A 22500-nucleotide genomic window follows, 5' to 3' on the forward strand; every position below is an offset into this window, starting at 1 on the left:
TGTTCATGTGTCCTGCAGTTCACATTATGACGCGCAGTTAGCTGCGGTCTTCATCGATCCATGAGCCGAGTGATCCACTGCCGAGGGTGACTAACTTGCGTAAGCCGCCGCTGTGCGCGTATACCCGTTCCCCGTAGGGAGGAGCAAGCCGCCGCTTAGAGACGAAGCATAAAGTGTCCTCATTCCACATAGGGCAAGCTGGATGAATCCATTTTACCCAGGACGGCCGAAGCGGCGTGGACCAGGGGAGAACTGAACCTTATACTTCACACCACAGTAAGTCTACGTGTCCTCTTCCACATAGGGCAAGCTAGAACTAACTATCTTACCCAGGACTGCCGAAGCAGCGTGGACCAGGGGAGGAACACACTTTTCATGGAAACGTAAGGCATCCATGACTGCCATAACGTAAGCCGCCGCTGTGCGCGTATACCCGTTCCCCGTAGGGAGGAGCAAGCCGCCGCTTAGAGACGAAGCATAAAGTGTCCTCATTCCACATAGGGCAAGCTGGATGAATCCATTTTACCCAGGACGGCCGAAGCGGCGTGGACCAGGGGAGAACTGAACTTTATACTTCACACCACAGTAAGTCTACGTGTCCTCTTCCACATAGGGCAAGCTAGAACTAACTATCTTACCCAGGACTGCCGAAGCAGCGTGGACCAGGGGAGGAACACACTTTTCATAGAAACGTAAGGCATCCATGACTGCCATAGTGCGTAAGCCGCCGCTGTGCGCGTAAACCCGTTCCCCGTAGGGAGGAGTCAAGCCGCCGCTTAGAGACGAAGTATTAAGTGTCCTCTTCCACATAGGGCAAGCTAGAATGAACTATCTTACCCAGGACCGCCGAAGCAGCGTGGACCAGGGGAGAACTGAACTTTATACTTCACACCACAGTATTGAGTAATGTGCCCTCTTCCACATAGGGCAAGCTGGAATGTTCCATTTTACCCAGGACGGCCGAAGCGGCGTGGACCAGTGGAGGACTACACAATCATGAGGTTTGATATCGACTTGTGTGTTTCAATAGGGTACCGATGGTATGTTTTGAACCGATTTGATTTAGCCATTCTGAAGTCATCACTTGGTTGAAGCGCTGAACTAGGGAGGCATCGTTTACATATATATTGGTTTTTGCATGCTCTACTAGGTTAATGTCATGAGGTTGGCTATCGAGCATGCCCAAGTGATGACTTGATTGTGTGCTTGCTTGAATTCTTCACATTTCATACCATCGGTTAGTTGTCGAATCATTCCTCGATCATAACCTTCGTTCTTGGTTCATGTATGCTCTCTTCCACATAGGGCAAGCTAGAATTAACTATCTTACCCAGGACCGCCGAAGCAGCGTGGACCAGGGGAGAACTATACTTTGTCTTGTATGCCCTCTTCCACATAGGGCAAGCTAGAATTAACTATCTTACCCAGGACCGCCGAAGCAGCGTGGACCAGAGGAGGACTATACTTTGTTCATAACACCACAGTATTGAGTAATGTGCCCTCTTCCACATAGGGCAAGCTAGAATGAACTATCTTACCCAGGACCGCCGCAGCGGCGTGGACCAGTGGAGGACTACACAATTAAGAGGTTTGATATCGACTTGTGTGTTTCAATAGGGTACCGATGGTATGTTTTGAACCGATTTGATTTAGCCATTCTGAAGTCATCACTTGGTTGAAGCGCTGAACTAGGGAGGCATCGTTTACATATATATATTGGTTTTCGCATGCTCTACTAGGTTAATGTCATAGGGTTGGCTATCGAGCATGCCCAAGTGATGACTTGATTGTGTGCTTGCTTGAATTCTACACATTTCATACCATCGGTTAGTTGTCGAATCATTCCTCGATCATAACCTTCGTTCTTGGTTCATGTATGCTCTCTTCCACATAGGGCAAGCTAGAATTAACTATCTTACCCAGGACCGCCGAAGCAGCGTGGACCAGGGGAGAACTATACTTTGTCTTGTATGCCCTCTTCCACATAGGGCAAGCTAGAATGAACTATCTTACCCAGGACCGCCGAAGCAGCGTGGACCAGTGGAGGACTATACTTTGTTCATAACACCACAGTATTGAGTAATGTGCCCTCTTCCACATAGGGCAAGCTAGAATGAACTATCTTACCCAGGACCGCCGCAGCGGCGTGGACCAGTGGAGGACTACACAATTAAGAGGTTTGATATCGACTTGTGTGTTTCAATAGGGTACCGATGGTATGTTTTGAACCGATTTGATTTAGCCATTCTGAAGTCATCACTTGGTTGAAGCGCTGAACTAGGGAGGCATCGTTTACATATATATATTGGTTTTCGCATGCTCTACTAGGTTAATGTCATAGGGTTGGCTATCGAGCATGCCCAAGTGATGACTTGATTGTGTGCTTGCTTGAATTCTACACATTTCATACCATCGGTTAGTTGTCGAATCATTCCTCGATCATAACCTTCGTTCTTGGTTCATGTATGCTCTCTTCCACATAGGGCAAGCTAGAATTAACTATCTTACCCAGGACCGCCGAAGCAGCGTGGACCAGGGGAGAACTATACTTTGTCTTGTATGCCCTCTTCCACATAGGGCAAGCTAGAATGAACTATCTTACCCAGGACCGCCGAAGCAGCGTGGACCAGTTTAGGACTATACTTTGTTCATAACACCACAGTATTAAGTATGGTGTCCTCTTCCACATAGGGCAAGCTAGAACTAACTATCTTACCCAGGACCGCCGAAGCAGTGTGGACCAGGGGAGGACTATACTTTATACTTCACACACTAGCCATATTGAAGTCATCACTTGGTTGAAGCACTGAACTAGGGCGAGTCTATCGTTTACTTTGCATTGGGATAATACGCTGCATGCTCTCTTAGGTTAATGTCATGTGGTTGGCTATAGAGCATGCCCAAGTGATGACTTTGTTTCAAGCTCAACAGGTAGGGTATTGAGTCCTCTTCCACATAGGGCAAGCTAGAATGAACTATCTTACCCAGGACCGCCGGAGCAGCGTGGACCAGTGGAGGACTCTATACTTTATACTTCACACCACAGTTTTGAGTACGACTTGCATAAAGCCCCTAATGAGAACCACGAGGGCTCTCTCAATGTAGAACCACGAGGGCTCTAGTACCGATTCTCTCGGTACGGCTTGGTCCGTGTTCCTTTATGCTTGTACTCGCAGAAAGTCTCAACCCGGAGGTCTTGACTTTGATTGTCATAGTTGGACTACGACGGGGCATCCGACCATTGCTGATCGAACACCCCTGATTCACCATCTTTCGGGTAGGCGGTACGCGTACCTCCGGACGCGGAAGTCTCAACCCGGAGGTCTTGACTTTGATTGTCATAGTTGGACTACGACGGGGCATCCGACCATTGCTGATCGAACACCCCTGATTCATCATCTTTCGGGTAGGCGGTGCGCGCACCTCCGACGCGGAAGTCTCAACCCGGAGGTCTTGACTTTGTATTGTCATAGTTGGACTACGACGGGGTATCCGACTCATCGAATACCCCAGAAGCACACCATCTTTCGGGTAGGCGGTACGCGTACCTCCGGACGCGGAAAGTCTCAACCCGGAGGTCTTGACTTTGGTTGTCATAGTTGGACTATGACGGGGCATCCGACCATTGCTGATCGAACACCCCTGTTACACCATCTTTCGGATAGGCGGTGCGCGACACCACCGACGCGGAAAGTCTCAACCCGGAGGTCTTGACTTTGTATTGTTGGATAGTCCTCTTCCACTATAGGGCAAGCTGGAAATATTCCATTTTACCCAGGACTGCCGAGGCAGCGTGGACCAGGGGAGAACTTCACGGAATCTTCAGGCATCCATGATTGCCATAGTGCGTAAGCCGCCGCTGTGTGCGTCAACTCGTTCCCCGTGAGGAGGAGTCTAGCCGCCGCTAAAAGACGAAGCATTAAGTGTCCTCATTCCACTATAGGGCAAGCTAGAATGAACTATCTTACCCAGGACCGCCGAAGCAGCGTGGACCAGGCGAAGACTATACTTTATACTTCACACCACAGTATTGAGTACGACTTGCATAAAGCCCCTAATGAGAACCACGAGGGCTCTCTCAATGTAGAACCACAAGGGCTCTAGTACCGATTCTCTCGGTACGGCTTGGTCCGTGTTCCTTTATGCTTGTACTCGCGGAAAGTCTCAACCCGGAGGTCTTGACTTTGATTGTCATAGTTGGACTACGACGGGGCATCCGACCATTGCTGATCGAACACCCTTGATTCACCATCTTTCGGATAGGAGGTGCGCCCACCTCCGACGCGGAAGTCTCAACCCGGAGGTTCGGACTTAGAGTTTTTCCCATTTAAAAGTTTTTCTCTTAGCCATACTGAAGTCATCACTTGGTGAACGATTGAACTAGGGCGGGTTAATCGTTTATAGGTATCATGTGGTTTGCATGCTCTCTTAGGTTAAGGTCATGTGGTTGGCTATCGAGCATGCCCAAGTGATGACTTTGTTTCACGCTTGCTTGATTTCTTCATGATTCCCTGTTATATAGTGTAATCATTCGAGAACAGGGAATCTTTGGTTTTGCTCAACAGGTATTGGATGTCAACTTGGTATCTAGATCGCATTAAGTCTCAACCCTTAGGTTAGGACTTGTATAGTGACATCTTGTTACGGTCTTGAGTCTCAACCCGCAGGTTCGGACTACTTAGTGTTTGATCGAATATAATATGGCAACTTGTGCCTAAGTCTCAACCCGCAGGTTCGGACTTCTGTTTATTTGGCCAATGTATGTATAAGGCAACTTGTGCCTAAGTCTCAACCCGCAAGTTCGGACTTGTGTATTTGTTCGAAGTCATGTATAAGGCAACGTGTGCCTAAGTCTCAACTCGCAGGTTCGGACTTGTTAGTGTTTCGTCAACTTTCATATGGCAACTTGTGCCTAAGTCTCAACCCGCAGGTTCGGACTTGTGTATTTGTTCGAAGTCATGTATAAGGCAACGTGTGCCTAAGTCTCAACCCGCAGGTTCGGACTTGTGTATTTGTTCGAAGTCATGTATAAGGCAACGTGTGCCTAAGTCTCAACCCGCAGGTTCGGACTTCATAGTGTTTCGTCAACTTTCATATGGCAACTTGTGCCGAAGTCTCAACCCGCAGGTTCGGACTTCTATAGTGTTTCGTCAATTATCATATGGCAACTTGTGCCGAAGTCTCAACCCGCAGGTTCGGACTTCTGGAAGGATCACTTGGCCACTAATGATCCTTCCGCAGGTTCACCTACGGAAACCTTGTTACGACTTTTACTTCCTCTAAATCATCAAGTTCGGTCAACTTCGATAAAGCAGACGCGGTTCACGAGGATCCAGCGAACGATCATCTCCAAAGACCTCACTAAATAATCCATCGGTAGTAGCGACGGGCGGTGTGTACAAAGGGCAGGGACGTATTCAACGCTGGCTGATGACCAGCACTTACTAGAAGTTCCGAGTTCATATGGACCATTGCAATCCATAATCCCTACTAAGTGAGTATTTGAGTGATTTCCCGTTCCTCTCGGAATAGGAGACACGCTGCTACCCACATTGTAGCACGCGTGTAGCCCAGAACATCTAAGGGCATCACGGACCTGTTATCGCTCGATCTCATTTTGCTAAACACAAATTGTCCTGCTAAGCAGCGTACCGTAAGTGCACTTGCGCACACGAACAGCGAAGGTGTCAGGTCATACTCCACCGAAAGGTCCTAACCCGTTCCAATCGGCATCGACGCATTAACGCTGACTGCGTTCTAGTTAGCATATGTGAGTCACGTTCGTTATCGGAATTAACCAGACAAATCAATCCACGAACTAAGAACGGCCATGCACCACTACCCTTAAATTTGAGAAAGAGCTATTAATCTGTCTCACCTCCATAAGTTCGGACCTGGTAAGTTTTCCCGTGTTGAGTCAAATTGAACCGCAAGCTCCATTTCATTGTGGTGCCCTTCCGTCAATTCCTTTAAGTTTCAACTTTGCAACCATACTTCCCCCGGAACCTGACTTTGGTTTCCCGGAAGCTACTGAGAGCACCTGGTTGTAGCGTCTCCCAATTGCTAGTTGGCATCGTTTACGGTTAGAACTAGGGCGGTATCTAATCGCCTTCGATCCTCTAACTTTCGTTCTTGATTAAAGAAAGCATCCTTGACAAATGCCTTCGCTTTAGTTAGTCTTACGACGGTCTACGAATTTCACCTCTCGCGCCGTAATACTAGTGTCCCCAACTACTTCTGTTAATCATTACCTCCGGTCTGAGTACAAACCAATGAAAGATTAGACCAAGGTCGTATTCCATTATTCCATGCAAGATTATTCTAGGGCGTTTGGGCACCCTGCTTTAAGCACTCTAATTTGTTCAAGGTAAACGTGAGCGGTCGAGCTCTATGTTACACTTGCACCCGTTGAAGGGCACACCATGACACAGACTTGGTGCCCTACCACACCATTGAGTCGCAACCAGATTCCGACTTGGCCCACCGACCACGGGTTGACCGGGTCGGCGGAGCCGGACTGTGTTGGACAAGTATCAACTTCGAACGTTTTAACCGCAACAATTTTAATATACGCTAGTGGAGCTGGAATTACCGCGGCTGCTGGCACCAGACTTGCCCTCCACTTGATCCTCGTAGAAGGATTTATGCTCTACTCATTCCAATTATGAAACATCATTAAAGAGTTTCATATTGTTATTTCTCGTCACTACCTCCCCGTCCCGGGATTGGGTAATTTACGCGCCTGCTGCCTTCCTTGGATGTGGTAGCCATTTCTCAGGCTCCCTCTCCGGAATCGAACCCTGATTCCCCGTTACCCGTTGCAACCATGGTAGTCCTCTATACTACCATCCATAGTTGATAGGGCAGATATTTGCGAGATCTGTCGTCGGTGCGAGACCATACGATCAGCATCATTATCCAGACTTCAACTCAATGACACGGAGAACCCGCGATTGGTTTGACTAATAAGTGCACCAGTTCCCGCGAGGGTCCTGGCATGTTGCATGTATTAGCTCTAGATTTTCCACAGTTATCCAAGTAACTAGGTTGATGATCTCGTAAATTATAGCTGTTATACTGAGCCTTATGCGGTTTCACATTAAATCTGTTTGTACTTAGACATGCATGGCTTAACCTTTGAGACGAGCGTATATTACTGGTAGGATCAACCAGAATTCCGACTTTGCGTTCGAATGTTCATTGTCCCATTGCACCCGGAGGAGCAAACACCACGTTCTATATGTTGTCAAGTCCGGTAGCACACGGGAGGCGAGCCCCCGTGCGAACCTCATTGCCCTCGTATCACACACACCCGATGCACCGGACAGGCACTTGAGCGGCATTCGATTCCGCTAAGCGCACGTGCGCCCGATTGTGCATGCGCTGACGGGGCCTTCATACCCCTACCACAGCGACCTTATGCCAAACTTCCATGAATACTTAGGTGAGCTGACAAGGGCCTTCATTTCCCTACCATCAACTAAAGGACACGCTAGGCGCGTCCGATCATTGCAACTGCGGGGCTTTCATACCCCAATCACCACAGTACGCAATTCACCAGAGTTTAATCACAACCCCCCCGGACATGGCACACTATTAACTTGCAACAAAACTTAGTGTGTGCCGGGCACATCGGTTCCACAAAATCATTCCCGATGTACCCCAATTGGGGTTGTGAACGCATCCATGGTCCTCTGACACACCCAACCAAGCGTGGATACTACATACCTCAAACACCCAGTACACTAACAGACAAATCAATATATGGTTGCTTTCCCCCAGACATTTGCCAATCACTTGGCACCCGGACGGGAACTCGCTCCTGATTGCGCCATTGCCACCCATTTGCCAAGAGCGAGTTCTGTATGTAGATTTCATTTGGAAAGACAACCGTGTACTGGATATTCTATCCGACGATTACAGATGACGAGTACGAGACTCGACTACACTCACGGATAATACATTTTGGGTCGAGATTGCTTTCGGGGTTTTCGATTGGTCTTGCGCTTGTAAACGTATAACTTTGACTTGTGGTAACCTCGGTATGTTAGTCGATCACGTGGTTGTGAACTGGGTAAGGGTGGGCAATCTGTTCACTTGCACTCTGGGTAGGAATATGGTGAGCGCTATAGGTTAAAGATCATGGTATGGTTCCATCGTGATGACTTTCGCTAGATAGTAGTATGTTTGGATAGTTATAACGTTTTTGGCCATTTGTTCATAGTGTTCGGTCCATTGAGGAATTCGATTGGTCTTTGCTTCACACACGTGGTCGATCACTTGGATGTGAACTAGGGTGAGATTAAGGTGTTCACTAGTGCTCTTCGGTTTTGGATCAGTAATGAGCACTTGATTGGTTTCGCATAATATGTATCCATAGTGATGACTCTTTCCAGCTTAAGATTTCGTTACCAGTTTCGAATCCTCCCCACGTTCGCTTTTACTTGGTTAGGTTTTCGAGTGTAGATTTGAAAGCAATCTCATGTATGTATCCCATCTGATATAAGCCACTGACAGTTCATGTCACCTCGTTCAACTCTCGCTGGGTCACAGAAGTATGTTACTGCGCCCATTATCCCTACTCGGATAGGTTCGGTTCGTTCGTTTTATACTACGGTGAGTAAACTCAATTTGTGCATCGCATAGCCATGGAAAGCAAGCTTTCGCGGGCCTCTTCGACTGTTTTGATACGAGCTGTGCCCGTGATGCTTGTCATCCCAGGATACTAGACCCCTTTGGACGACCGCATGACCATCAGAAAGTAAATTCCACGTTCGGTTTATTTGCTACTTCCACCGTTCTAGTACTATGGGGTTGGAACCCCTAACATAAAGTATCTATGTAGAACCACGAGGGCTCTCAATGTAGAACCACAAGGGCTCTAGTACCGATTCTCTCGGTACGCTTGGTCCGTGTTCCTTTATGTTTGTACTCTTGTGTGTATAAAATTCATGTTCGATTTGGGATATTTGCTACTTTCACCTGTGCGCTGTGTATAACTACGGAGAAACTCAATTTGTGCATCGCATAGCCATGGAAAGCAAGCTTTCGCGGGCCTCTTCGACTGTTTTGATACGAGACTGTGCCCGTGATGCTTGTCATCCCAGGATACTAGACCCCTTTGGACGACCGCATGACCAACAGAATGTAAATTCCAGTTCGTTTTTGGATATTTGCTACTGTCACCGTTTGAGTACTATGGGGCTTGAACCCCTAACATAAAGTCTTTGTGTAGAACCACGAGGGCTCTATAGTACCGATTCTCTCGGCACGCTTGGTCCGTGTTCCTTTATGTTCGTACTCTTGTGTGTATAATATTCATGTTCGGTTTGGGATATTTGCTACTGTCACCGTTTGAGTACTATGGGGCTTGAACCCCTAACATAAAGTCTTTGTGTAGAACCACGAGGGCTCTATAGTACCGATTCTCTCGGCACGCTTGGTCCGTGTTCCTTTATGTTCGTACTCTTGTGTGTATAATATTCATGTTCGGTTTGGGATATTTGCTACTTTCACCTGGGTCCCGTTCTTCATACAAGTCTGCCTTGCTAATGTGGTAACTTTATAGTGTAGTTCTGACATCCCAATTTTGGGACTTAGCCGATTTTTCATGAATTTCCATATGACCCATAGGGTCCCTTTCTTCATACAAGCTTGCCTAGGGCGATCGGTCAAAACTTGTCTTACTATTCGATTGGTCTTCGCAGTTTCACCCTAGGCAATTCGCCTAGGTCTGTCTTCTTGAGGAGGCCAAAACCCGAAATAAGGAGGTCTGGCCGACCCTGAAACCTCCCCTGTCTTAACTACACTAACCCGATTTTTCAGGGTCCTCAGCGCCATACAACTTTGCCTAGGTCACTTATACTCTTGACTTAGGCCATCTGACTTGGTCCGTGTTTCTTCCTAGGGTTCACCTAGGTACTTTGCCTTGCTTGATGTGGTAACTTTTTAGTGTAGTTCTGACATCCCAATTTTGGGACTTAGCCGATTTTTCATGAATTTCCATATGACCCTAAGGGTCCCTTTCTTCATACAAGCTTGCCTAGGGCGATCGGTCAAAACTTGTCTTACTATTCGATTGGTCTTCGCAGTTTCACCCTAGGCAATTCGCCTAGGTCTGTCTTCTTGAGGAGGCCAAAACCCGAAATAAGGAGGTCCAGCCGACCCTGAAACCTCCCCTGTCTTAACTACACTAACCCGATTTTTCAGGGTCCTCAGCGCCATACAACTTTGCCTAGGTCACTTATACTCTTGACTTAGGCCATCTGACTTGGTCCGTGTTTCTTCCTAGGGTTCACCTAGGTACTTTGCCTTGCTTGATGTGGTAACTTTATAGTGTAGTTCTGACATCCCAATTTTGGGACTTAGCCGATTTTTCATGAATTTCCATATGACCCTAAGGGTCCCTTTCTTCATACAAGCTTGCCTAGGGCGATCGGTCAAAACTTGTCTTACTATTCGATTGGTCTTCGCACTTTCACCCTAGGCAGTTTGCCTAGGTCTGTCTTCTTGAGGAGGTCAAAACCCAAAATAAGGAGGTTCAGCCGACCCAAAAACCTCCCCTGTCTGAACTACACTAACCCGATTTTTCAGGGTCCTCAGCGCCATACAACTTTGCCTAGGTCACATGTACTCTTGACTTAGGCCATCTGACTTGGTCCGTGTTTCTTCTTAGGGTTCACCTAGGTACTTTGCCTTGCTTGATGTGGTAACTTTTTAGTGTAGTTCAGACATCCCAATTTTGGGACTTAGCCGATTTTTCATGGATTTTCCATATGACCCATAGGGTCCCTTTCTTCATACAAGCTTGCCTAGGGCGATCGGTCAAAACTTGTCTTACTATTCGATTGGTCTTCGCACTTTCACCCTAGGCAGTTTGCCTAGGTGTAGCTTCTTGAGGAGGTCAAAACCCAAAATAAGGAGGTTCAGCCGACCCAGAAACCTCCCCTGTCTGAACTACACTAACCCGATTTTTCAGGGTCCTCAGCGCCATACAACTTTGCCTAGGTCACTTGTACTCTTGACTTAGGCCATCTGACTTGGTCCGTGTTTCTTCCTAGGGTTCACCTAGGTACTTTGCCTTGCTTGATGTGGTAACTTTTTAGTGTAGTTCAGACATCCCAATTTTGGGACTTAGCCGATTTTTCATGTATTTCCATATGACCCATAGGGTCCCTTTCTTCATACAAGCTTGCCTAGGGCGATCGGTCAAAACTTGTCTTACTATTCGATTGGTCTTCGCACTTTCACCCTAGGCACTTTGCCTAGGTCTGTCTTCTTGAGGAGGCCAAAACCCGAAATAAGGAGGTTCAGCCGACCCAGAAACCTCCCCTGTCTGAACTACACTAACCCGATTTTTCAGGGTCCTCAGCGCCATACAACTTTGCCTAGGTCACTTGTACTCTTGACTTAGGCCATCTGACTTGGTCCGTGTTTCTTCCTAGGGTTCACCTAGGTACTTTGCCTTGCTTGCTGTGGTAACTTTTTAGTGTAGTTCAGACATCCCAATTTTGGGACTTAGCCGATTTTTCATGTATTTCCATATGACCCATAGGGTCCCTTTCTTCATACAAGCTTGCCTAGGGCGATCGGTCAAAACTTGTCTTACTATTCGATTGGTCTTCGCACTTTCACCCTAGGCAGTTTGCCTAGGTGTAGCTTCTTGAGGAGGTCAAAACCCAAAATAAGGAGGTTCAGCCGACCCAAAAACCTCCCCTGTCTAAACTACACTAACCAGATTTTTCAGGGTCCTCACCGTCATACAACTTTGCCTAGGTCACTTGCACTCTTGACTTAGGCCATCTGACTTGGTCCGTGTTTCTTGCTAGGGTTCACCTAGGTAGTTTGCCTTGCTTGATGTGGTAACTTTTTAGTGTAGTTCTGACATCCCAATTTTGGGACTTAGCCGATTTTTCATGTATTTCCATATGACCCTTAGGGTCCCTTTCTTCATACAAGCTTGCCTAGGGCGATCGGTCAAAACTTGTCTTACTATTCGATTGGTCTTCGCACTTTCACCCTAGGCAGTTTGCCTAGGTGTAGCTTCTTGATGAGGCCAAAACCCAAAATAAGGGGGTTCGGCCGACCCAAAAACCTACCCTGTCTAAACTACACTAACCAGATTTTTCAGGGTCCTCAGCGCCATACAACTTTGCCTAGGTCACTTGTTCTATTGACTTAGGCCATCTGACTTGGTCCGTGTTTCTTCCTAGGGTTCACCTAGGTACTTTGCCTTGCTTGGTGTGGTAACTTTTTAGTGTAGTTCTGACATCCTCATTTTGGGACTTAGCCGATTTTTCGTAAAATACCATATGACCCATATGGGTCCTTTCCTTCATATAAGTTTGCCTTGCTTGGTATGGTAACATTTGAGTGTAGTTCTGACATCATCATTTTGGGACTTAGCCGATTTTTCGTAAAATACCATATGACCCATATGGGTCCTTTGCTTCATATAAGTTTGCCTTGCTTGGTGTGGTAACATTTGAGTGTAGTTCTGACATCCCCATTTTGGGACTTAGCCGATTTTTCAATCAATACCATATGACCCATCAGGGTCCTTTGCTTCATATAAGTTTGCCTTGCTTGGTGTGGTAACATTTGAGTGTAGTTCTGACATCCCCATTTTGGGACTTAGCCGATTTTTCGTAAAATACCATATGACCCATCAGGGTCCTTGCCTTCATATAAGTTTGCCTTGCTTGGTGTGGTAACATTTGAGTGTAGTTCTGACATCCCCATTTTGGGACTTAGCCGATTTTTCGTAAAATACCATATGACCCATCAGGGTCCTTTGCTTCATATAAGTTTGCCTTGCTTCATGTGGTAACATATGAGTGTAGTTCTGACATCCCCATTTTGGGACTTAGCCGATTTTTCGATCAATTCCATATGGCCCATCAGGGTCCTTTTTCTTCATATAAGTTTCCCAAGACTTAGTGCTTTTTACCTTTGGACACCAATATCACCCTTACGGGTTTCTTTGATCTTCTCACTTTGTATTGGCCAAATGTAGGTCTTGCCATGCCAAACATATAATTGTTCTACACCAAGTCTCTATCTCGTACCGCCAGCTCGGTACATTCGATCAACCTGCCCTTAAGGCACCCGGGACTTAGCCATTTTTTCACATTTTTCATGATTTTGAGGCAACTTTTCTCGACTTTGTCACCTTATATCACCAAGATCCTTTCCCTTTAGCGCTTCACTCTGTTCGTATGATATTTAGCGCTGACTATCACCTTTCTATCGCTGAGCTCAACTTCTTATTCGGTGCCATAGAGCCAGAGATATTTGGTGTATGCTGTTATAAGGGAAGTTTGTCACTTTTTCAAAGGCCCACTTTGGGACGCCCATATCTCACCTTCACGTATCTTCGATCTTCTTGTCGTCTATGGACGAAACTTAGGTCTTGTATTGGCCAACTTATAAATGTTCTACGGCCAAGCCGTATCTCTTACCGCCAGCCCGGTATTCATGGACTTAGTCGGATTTTCGCCTCTCGTGGTAACAGTTTCTGACTTTGACTCACAATAACACCCGAACGGTCACATGCTAGCGCTTTGCTTGGAAGGAAATATAGTTAGCGCTTCCTTTTCTCTTTCCATCGATACCTTGTTCGTTCCATTCCATGCCATACAGCCGAAGTTATGATGTTTCCCGTTTTCCATATCATGTGGAGCTTATGCTCTGGGAAAACCATCTAACACCTGTACCACCCTTTTGGGTACCACCGATCTCGTCACTATGTTCGGGCCAAATATAGGTTATAACATGCCCAACTTATAATTGTTCTACACCAAGTCTCTATCTCTTACCGCCTGCTCGGTATTTTACTCGTAAGTCCAAATTTCACAACTTGTACTTCTTGGCCCAATGTACTCGAGTTTCAATTTTGGTAACATTTTTCGACTTTGACGCTTAATAACTTCCAAATCATGCTAGTTAGCGCTTTGCTTTCTTCTAGTCGTATCTAGCGCTGGGTGTTACCTTTCCAAAACATATCCTAGCTTAACAATCCATGCCATACAGCCGGAGCTATATGGTGCACAAGTCAAATCCATTTTAGCCATGTTTCATTTTTGCCAATTTTTGACCACTCGTATCACCCTTCCAGAGTGGTCCGATCTTCTCGCTTTCTATGGCCGACTTTTAGGTCTCGTAGAGGCAAACTTATAAGTATTCTACGTCAACCCGCTATCTCTTACCGCCTGCTCGGTATTCTTGGTCTTGTGTGATTTTTGGCCATTTTGGTATTATTTTTCCACTTTGTCGCTTAATAACTCAGTTTTGCTCAACACTTAGCGCTTCGGTTGTTTGGGATTATAGTTAGCGCTCGGTTCGACCTTTCCAACACTGATCTAAGCTTGTCGATCCGTTCCATACAGCCTGAGTTATTCGCGATACCGTGTTTCAATCCATTTCTCAAGTCTCGTTTTGGTCCAACTTTGAACCAGCCATATCACCCTGATGGGTACCTCCGATCTTCTCGCTCTATATTGGCCAAAGTTAGGTCTTGTGGTAACGTACTTATGATTGTGCTACGCCGTGTTCGTAGCTCTTATCGTTCGCCCGCTATTTTCGATCATAAGGTGAATTTTCGCCTCTAAACCACCATTTTTCACCTTTGCCCTCTAATATGACCGACTTGCTCAACACCTAGCGCTTCGCTTGGTAGGACACATAGCTAGCGCTCGTCAAGACCTTTCCAACGCATATCCAAGCTTTCCGATCCGAGCCATACAGCCTGAGCTATAGGCGATACCGTTTTTCCCATTTTCTTGGTCACACGCACTTTAGGGTACCCCTTTTTGCCTTTGACCCTTAATACCTCCTCCGGGTCACTAGTAGGCGCTCAGCTTGGTAGGAAACATAGCTAGAGCAGGCCTTCACCTTTCCAAAACTGCCAAAAGTGTACCGATCCGACATCTAGAACCAAAGTTATGGTCATTCCCATCATGCTCTACTTTCATGGTCAACCTCCACTAAGCACACCTAGGTTGGACCAACTTTCACCAACTCATCTCGAACCCCAAATTTGCTTCGACCTACTAGGTTTCCCTAGCAAAGTGGCCAAAACATCCATTACAACACGACTGGTCTTTCTGGTGGTCGACCTAGGCGACTTTGTTCGACGACCACCACCCCATGGAACTAAAAGACGTCCCTTGATACGGACCACCGATACATTTTCCGGCCTGTCTAAACTACACTCATCGAAATTTTTTTGGGTCCCCACCGTCATACAAGTTTGCCTAGGTCAAGTTTTTCTTCCGGATCGGCCGCGGACCTCACTTTTCATTATCTAGGGAGGCCATAGGGCCCCAAAAGGGGTTTTTTAAAATTTTCGACACTTTCGACTTTGGTCGGATTTTTTCCGATTTTGGTCCGACCTAGGGACTTGGTGGTCCAAGGAGCCTCGGGACCAAACTTTTTTCTCAGGGGTCCCTACCTCCATACAACTTTGCCTAGGTCAATTTTTTGTTCCAAATCGACCGCGGATTTCACTTTTCAATATCTGGGGCTCGTGTAGAGTCCGAATATGAGGTTTTCTCATTTTTCGACATTTTCGACTTTTTTCGACTTTTTTCGGGTTTTTCGACCTAGGGGTCCGCCGAACAAATTTTGGGTCAAAAATTTTTATTGAACTAGTCGAAAGTACGCAAAAAGATAAGACTTTTTGCCGAAGACACCATGCCCCGGAACCGACTCCTTCCCCTTCAAAATTGGGGACAACCGTGATTTTTGAAACTTTTCCTTAGGGAGCCCAAGACTTAGAAAATTTTCAAATTCTCGATTTTTCGATTGCGAGCTAGCGCTTTGCGGTCTTCCGCAATGTTGTAGATCTCGACGAGATAAGACTTTTTGGTCAAGAGACATTTTGCCCTCCGACCCCTCCTTCCCCCCGCAAATCGCCCCCCAAAGTGCAATTTTTGCATTTTCACCTCTTTGCACGCACTGTTCGGCCCAAATGGCCACTTTCTATGGGTCTGAGCGCTTTGCGGTCTTCGGCAAACTTTTAGAGCGTACCAAGTCCTAATTATAATTCTTCTACACCACCTTCGTACCTCTTCATCCCTGGCCGCTATTCGCGTACCAAGGTAATTTTTGTTCATTTTGTCAACATTTTTCATCTTTGACTGCTTATATCGGCCTTGCCATGAACCGATGGCGCTTCGCTGTGTTCTAACGTAAGTTAGTACTGCTCAATACCTTTCCAAATCATGTCTTAGATTGTCATTTGCTTGCATACAGCCGGAGCTATGAGCGATACCGTAAAAAGTACCGAAACTTGGAAAAATCCTTTGATCGCCCATATCCCCCCTTTGGGGGCCAGATATCGAAAAAAGTTCTGATTCAAAAAGTTGCGCATTAACGTGTTCTAGTTATGCCTAGAACATTTCACTTCGCTAGCTGGCCTGCAACTTAGCCGTAATTGGGATTTTAGGGTGTTCTTGGAGGGCCCATTTCCTGCGACTTGGTATCTTTTGGGCCCAATGTTTCTCTAATATCTCCACGAGTTTTCCAGATAGCCTTTTCAAACTTTCAGGGTGCCTAGAACACCTCAAGACCTTTCCAACGCTATGCCGTTTGCCTCGCTCGGACATCTACAGCCAAAGTTATTCGAGGTACACGGTACCTTACCCTGTTTTCTCAGTACTTGGTCGAAAATTTCGATCAGCCATATGACCGACTTGGACAACCCTGAGCGGGTTGGCCCCATATAACTAAACTTTCGTCTCGTGGAGGCAAACTTATAAATATTCTACGTCAACTCGCTATCTCGTACCGCCTTGACGGTATACTTGGTCCAAGGGCCATTTCCAGCGACTTTGTCGCCATTTCGCTCTAAGTTTCGCTAATACCTTCGTCCGTGGACATGGTGATTTTTTGTTCGTATTTTTCCTTGATAGTCCCACTCAAGACTATTCCATACCAGAGCTGAGCGTCCCGCTAAGTGCCATACAGCCTGAGCTGTAATTCATGAAAGGTACCTCTACCAGTTTTTGTCATACTTGGGTACAAACTTTGGATCGACCATATCTCCACTTTGGAGGCCAGCCAGCACCTTGGCCCCATATACTTTTTTGTTGGTCATACCATGCACCAAATATAATTGTTCTACGCCAACTTGCTATCTCTTCTCCAACTTGCCGTTATTCTTGGTCCAAGTCTCATTTCATTCGTTTTTGGACCCATTTTGCTATATGTTTCACTAATAGCTTCGGCCATGGACAAGCTGATTTTCTGTTTGTATTTTTCCTTGATAGTTCCACTCAAGACCATTCCAAAACACACCGCAACTTGTCGCTCGGTGGCAAACTGACCGAGTTATAATTCATGAAAGGTACCTCAATTTGGTACACCACGTGGTCGGCCCAAACCATAAACCGACCAAACGACCGACTTGGAGCACCCTGACCGGGTTGGCCCCATATAATGAAAGTTGCGTCTCTACACGCCCAACTTATGATTATTCTACGCCAAGTCGCTATCTCTTACCGGTAAGCCGGTATTCACCTTCCAAGGGGGATTTTGATCAAGTGCCATTTCCTGCGACTTGGTCCCCGAATACGACCATCATCACCTAATATCTCCGTGGTCTTTCAACTCAGCCTCATGAAACTTTCAGGGTAGATAGGTCTCCCCGAGACCTTTCCAACAGTGAGCCGTTTGCCTCGCTCGGCCATCTACAGCCGAAGTTATTAATGGTACTTGGTACCTTACCCTGTTTTTTCCATACTTGTTCGTACTTGGGTACAAACTTTGGATCGCCCATATCTCCACTTTGGAGGCCAGCCAGCACCTTGGCCCCATATACTTTTTTGTTGGTCATGCCATGCACCAAATATAATTGTTCTACGCCAACTTGCTATCTCTTCTCCAACTTGCCGTTATTCTTGGTCCAATTCCCATTTCATTCGTTTTTGGACCCATTTTGCTATATGTTTCACTAATAGCTTCGGCCATGGACAAGCTGATTTTCGATTGGTATTTTTCCTTGATAGTCCCACTCAAGACCATTCCAAAACACACCGCAGCTTGTCGCTCGGTGGCAAACTGACCGAGTTATAATTCATGAAAGGTACCTCAACTTGGTACACCACGTGGTCGGCCCAAACCATAAACCGACCAAACGACCGACTTGGAGCACCCTGACCGGGTTGGCCCCATATAATAAAAGTTGCGTCTCTACACGCCCAACTTATGAATATTCTACGCTAAGTCGCTATCTCTTACCGGTAAGCCGGTATTCACCTTCCAAGGGTGATTTTGGTCAAGTGCCATTTCCTGCGACTTGGTCCCCGAATTGGACCATCATCACCTAATATCTCCGTGGTATTTCAACTCAGCCTCATGAAACTTCCAGGGTAGATAGGTCTCCCCAAGACCTTTCCAACGGTGAGCCGTTTGCCTCGCTCGGCCATCTACAGCCGAAGTTATTAATGGTACTTGGTACCTTACCCTGTTTTTTCCATACTTGTTCGTACTTGGGTACAAACTTTGGATCGCCGATATCTCCACTTTGGAGGCCAGCCAGCACCTTGGCCCCATATACTTTTTTGTTGGTGATACCATGCACCAAATATAATTGTTCTACGCAAGCTTGCTATATCTTCTCCAACTTGCGGTTATTTTTGACTCAAGTCCCATTTCCATAGTTTTTGGTACCAATTTGCTCTATGTTTCGCTAATAGCTTCGCCCAAGGACTTTGTGATTTTTTGTTCGCATTTTTCCTAAATAGTCCCACTCAAGACTATTCCAAATCACACCTTAGCTTGTCGCTCAGTGCCATACAGCCAGAGTTTTAATTCATGAAAGGTACATAACCTTGGTACACCACGTGGTCGGTCCAAACCATCAACCAACCATATGACCGACTTCGAGTCGAGCTAGCGGCTAGGCTCAATATAATGAAATGCGTGTCTTGATGCGGGCTACTGACGGTCTGAACAATGTAGCTCGCTAGCTCGTCTCTGAACTTGTGTTTTGGTCGAATATTGGGTGTTCATGTACCACTTCGGGTAACATGGACTTTGGTGCAACTTTACCACTTGTGCACTTAATTACTTCCCGGTCATTCAAGTCTTTGCCTTCATACTTTCAGGGTAGTTAGGTCTCGTCGAGACCATTCCATACATATGCCAAACTCATCGATCGGACATCTATAGCCCGAGTTATTCGCGGTACACCGTACCTTACCCTGTTTTTTCCTCAATTGGGTACAAACCTTGGAACACCCATATCGCCCCTTTAGAGACTAGCTGGCACGTTGGCCTCATATAATGATAAGTGCACCTCAACTAGGGCTACTGACGGTCAGAACATTTCAACTTGCTAGCTCGGGCCCACACTTGTGTTTTTCTCGAATATATGGTTCAAGTGTGCCACTTTGGGCACTTTTGGACATTTTGTCCCCACACAACTTTCTTGCCTTGGTAGATAGGGTCTTGTGATCTTGGGCAAAAAGATGCACCAAGATAAAGTCTAACTTTCGTTCTTGTACCGCAAAGCGCTATCTCAAACACCCGAGGAGATAGAAAGTGATTATGTTCGGTATATCGGTCTTCCATGGCCTACTATGGTAAACCCCTGCAGGTATGCAACCGAAGGTGCTTGGTACATGTATTTGGTGCAATATCGGTGCAAAGTAGGTGTTTCCTTGATCGGGCTATAACTTTCTTGGTTGATGTTGGATTGCTTTGCGGTCTTCGGGGGATAGTTAGGGAACATGTTGGCCAACATTTCCTTATTCCTCAGCCTGGCCGTACCTCTTACCGTCTAGGCGGTATACATGCTCTAAGTTGGAACTTGTGTTCCTTTGGGTAACTTCTCTGACTTTGACGCTTAATAACTTTCGTTCATATGCAGTCTAAGCTCTGCAACTCTCAGGAAAGCTAGTACTACTCATTTCCTTTCCATATCAGTCTTTGGCTTGTCGATCCGATGTCTACAGCCTTACTTATTCACGTTCCCTGTGAAGGTAGGTTTTTGCCCATTTTCCAGTTCATGTGGTAACATTCCCAGACTTTGCCGGCTTTCTCTTCATGTGGTAACTTGCTTGCTCATGTGGTAACTTGATAGTGTATTTCCGACAGAACCAATCTCGGACTTAGCCGATTTTTCTCTTCATATTATATGGATCCATCACTAGGCCATCTTGCTTGCTCATGTGGTAACTTGGAAGTGTATTTCTGACAGACCCAATCTGGGACTTAGCCGATTTTTCTCTTCATATCATATGGATCCATCACTAGGCCATCTTGCTTGCTTGTGTGGTAACTTGATAGTGTATGTCTGACAGACCCAATCTGGGACTTAGCCGATTTTTCTCTTCATATCATATGGATCCATCACTAGGCCATCTTGCTTGCTTGTGTGGTAACTTGGAAGTGTATTTCTGACAGACCCAATCTGGGACTTAGCCGATTTTGCTCTTCATATTATATGGATCCTGGACTTAGCCGATTTTTCTCTTCATATCATATGGATCCATCACAAGGCCATCTTGCTTGCTTGTGTGGTAACTTGGAAGTGTATTTCTGACAGACCCAATCTGGGACTTAGCCGATTTTTCTCTTCATATCATATGGATCCATCACTAGGCCATCTTGCTTGCTTGTGTGGTAACTTGGAAGTGTATTTCTGACAGACCCAATCTGGGACTTAGCCGATTTTTCTCTTCATATTATATGGATCCTGGACTTAGCCGATTTTTCTCTTCATATCATATGGATCCATCATTAGGCCATCTTGCTTGCTTGTGTGGTAACTTGATAGTGTATTTCCGACAGACCCAATCTCGGACTTAGCCGATTTTTCTCTGCATATTATATGGATCCATCACTAGGCCATCTTGCTTGCTCATGTGGTAACTTGGAAGTGTATTTCTGACAGACCCAATCTGGGACTTAGCCGATTTTTCTCTTCATATCATATGGATCCATCACTAGGCCATCTTGCTTGCTTGTGTGGTAACTTGATAGTGTATGTCTGACAGACCCAATCTGGGACTTAGCCGATTTTTCTCTTCATATCATATGGATCCATCACTAGGCCATCTTGCTTGCTTGTGTGGTAACTTGGAAGTGTATTTCTGACAGACCCAATCTGGGACTTAGCCGATTTTTCTCTTCATATTATATGGATCCTGGACTTAGCCGATTTTTCTCTTCATATCATATGGATCCATCATTAGGCCATCTTGCTTGCTTGTGTGGTAACTTGATAGTGTATTTCCGACAGACCCAATCTCGGACTTAGCCGATTTTTCTCTTCATATTATATGGTTCCATCACTAGGCCATCTTGCTTGCTTGTGTGGTATCTAGAAAGTGTATGTCTGACAGACCCAATCTCGGACTTAGCCGATTTTTCTCTTCATATAATATGGATCCTGGACTTAGCCTGTTATTAGGTTATTATATATGGATCCTGGACTTAGCCGATTATTAGGTTATTATATATGGATCCTGGACTTAGCCGATTTTTCTCTTCATATAATATGGATCCGGGACTTAGCCGATTATTAGGTTATTATATATGGATCCTGGACTTAGCCGATATTTCTCTTCATATAATATGGATCCGGGACTTAGCCAATTTTTCTCTTCATATAATATGGATCCGGGACTTAGCCGATTTTTCTCTTCATATAATATGGATCCGGGACTTAGCCAATTTTTCTCTTCATGTGGTAACGTATGCCAATCGCTCACAAGTCATGGGATAAGGGTACTTGTGTTCTTCCATCTTCTAAGTCCCGCACGGGGACATCGTGATCGCCCCAAGTCCGGAATAGCGCCAAGTCAAGCCCCACGGTGGCCGTGCAGGACCTGTTAGCGGCGGCCCCACTGACAGCACTAATCCGGACTTAGAAATTATATCTTTCTAATCGAACACCACACACGCAACACCACCATACCACCATCTCCTTGCAAGTACCTAAGTACCCGCAACTCCATGGTGAAGGCAATGTCACTCCATCACCAACCTCTTTGCATTGCAAGCACTTGCGTACCTACAACACTCCGAAGAAGGCAACGGCGCGCGATGCTCGACTCCACACACCACACCACACCACACCACCGATGGCCAGCCAGCCAGCCAGCCCAGCTAAGGGCTAACCCACCAACCAACCACCAATGGCCTAGGCCAGCCGGATCCCACCTTCAAGTCCAAGCACAGCCAAGTGCAAGTACCGCCAAGTGTTCACCAACCAACCATCACACCAGGTCAGCCGGCCAGTACCCACCTTCAAGTGCCATTACCCTCGGGTGCAAGCCCAATCAAGTGTTAACCAACCAACCCGGCCAAGGCAGCCAACAGGCCGGCACCCTACAGCACCGACCCGCCATCACCACCTCAACCGTTGACCATGCAAGTGGCCTCGGACAACAGGTGACACCCGAAGTACATCCGAAGAACGTATATCAAGTGTTTGCTCACCAAGTCCTCAACCAACCCCAAGTACCCGGAGGTACCCAGAGTGTTGGATCC

General features: G+C 46.3%; 1 non-coding gene across 1 annotated transcript in view; it reads right to left on the reverse strand.

Annotated features, from left to right (window-relative positions):
• Positions 1-89, reverse strand: part of LOC131291918 (5.8S ribosomal RNA) — a 155-nt gene extending 66 nt beyond the window's left edge. Inside the window, exon 1 of the ribosomal RNA XR_009189653.1 lies at positions 1-89. This exon is cut by the window's left edge and continues 66 nt beyond it. This is a non-coding gene — a ribosomal RNA (5.8S ribosomal RNA).
• Positions 90-22500: the final 22411 nt, after the last annotated feature.

This window comes from Anopheles ziemanni, assembly GCF_943734765.1.
Source record: "Anopheles ziemanni chromosome X unlocalized genomic scaffold, idAnoZiCoDA_A2_x.2 X_unloc_2, whole genome shotgun sequence".
Classification (NCBI taxonomy): Eukaryota; Metazoa; Arthropoda; class Insecta; order Diptera; family Culicidae; genus Anopheles; species Anopheles ziemanni.